Source organism: Bison bison, unplaced genomic scaffold (assembly GCF_000754665.1).
Source record: "Bison bison bison isolate TAMUID 2011002044 unplaced genomic scaffold, Bison_UMD1.0 scf7180017864369, whole genome shotgun sequence".
In the NCBI taxonomy this organism is placed as follows: Eukaryota; Metazoa; Chordata; class Mammalia; order Artiodactyla; family Bovidae; genus Bison; species Bison bison.
The window spans coordinates 2,140,737-2,142,625 of NW_011494941.1; positions in this window are offsets into that span (position 1 = coordinate 2,140,737).

Sequence of the window (1,889 nt, forward strand, 5' to 3'; positions counted from 1 at the left end):
GCCGCCTGCCTGCCCGCCGCGCGCCCTGGCCTCACGGGCTCCGGCTCCCGCTCCCTCCCGGGTGTTTCTGTGCGCCGCCCGAGCGCGCTCCGAAAGCTTAGCGGAGTCGAGGTGGTGACGAGGAGGAGGAAGAGCGAGCGAGCGGGGGCGCCGCGGTTCGCAGTCGAGCCTCTGGAGCCCTGGCGCTCACTCCCCATCCCGGCGTAGAAGGGGGAGAGCTGAGCCCAGAGCGCTGGGTCCCCGCCCCGGCTACGTGGGCGGAGAAGGGGAGTGAGGGCGAGATGGGGTAAAAGCCACTAGACTCGGGTTTTTCCACAGAGTATCCACTGTTTTTGCCACTCACCATCGCCACCGGCCGCCTCCGCCTGGCCTCCCTCATTTAGTCGACTCTTAACATCCCAGGCCTCTAAACCCGCGCAGACCCAAATTGAAAAGACCGCCCCTGCTCAAAAGTACAGGGCAGGTCCGGGGCGGGCGTGTGGCCCCAACTCCCCTTCGCAGGAGGGGGCGCTAGTTCCCAGCGGCCAACCCTCGTCTGTGCGCCCCTGTCTTCATTGAGGCTTCCCAGCAAAGTTGGGCGAGGGAGAGGGAGGAGGCACGCATCTGTCACGCTTTCGTGAGTCCCAGGGAGAGACTCAGGGCCCAGTTAACACCCAGTGCTTCCCCTTGCCTTCTTCCCGGCAACTCTGGTTTTCGGAATGCCCTGTGGTAAACAATCCCCAGATTAGAACAGGCGCAGGAGAAGGCCCAGGCAGGATGTAATCAGTGGCTCCCTACTTCTGGCCCTAGCTTACCCAGATCCGCCAAACTTTAGAAAATAGTGTGTCCGTCAGAAAATAAATTCTTCAACCCTGAGACTGGATTTAACTCCAGTGAATGCCTGTTTGCACACCCATCTTCAGAGTCCTGAATGCCAGGTGTGAAAGGAAAAAAAAAAAAAAATCGAGTCCAGTCCTGCGCTGTTGGAGCAGGGAAAGAAAAGAAGATACTGGCCACAGTTCTTTAAAGTTTATTTTTACTCTTTTTAAGGGCCACACTCCTGTCCTCCAGCTGGGTAATAATGAAGCCAATGTGGCTGATTTGGGTTTTGCATCCCCCCTCCCATAGTTTCCATCACTCATCCATGAAAATTTAATGAAGCATTTAAGGTTATTACTTCCAGAGTCAATGGGCTAAAAATATTTAGCCTAATGCAGTCCTTGCAGAGCCAGTAGGTCCACGGCTGGTACATACAAAGTCATCGAGAGACCCTCCCTGCCTCCACAAAATTCACGACCCATTAAACTTATTCCATAATAACAGCTTCTGTACAAATGGAGGCCCCTGCAAACAGAGGCTGTCATGCACCTCCTGAAAAGATAGCAATTTACATGGAGACAGGAAAAAAGTGTGAGGTCACTGGCAGGATGCAATCTTGGGAGAAAAGTTGGAAGAGAACTCCCAACAAGGTGGGAGGGAGGTCCCACCAGTGGGTGGTGGATACAATTCTTTCTATTTACTTCTGGGTATGACTAGCCAGCCTAATGGTGGGGCCCAGAGAAAGTGGCTCAAGTCTCTCCAACTTTTCTAAAGTTCTAGAAAGTGGCTAGAATTATTACAGGACACTTAAGATACATCAGTAGGAAGTTCAGGCTCACCAGAGAACTCTGTTAATAAAACACTTGAGTTTTCTCTTCATACAGACAGACCTCCAGAGTCTGAACTCAATAGGAAGAAAACCAGGGGACATTGACAAATTTCCCAAGACCTCATTGAAATAGGGAAAGGGGGTGTAGGAAACCATCATGCACTTCAAACAACTGGGACAAATGTCAAACCTTAGGTGAGTGAACATAGGTGTAACTTCATCGACTCTCCCCAAAGCACTGAAGTTTCTCAATGCTTGAGAC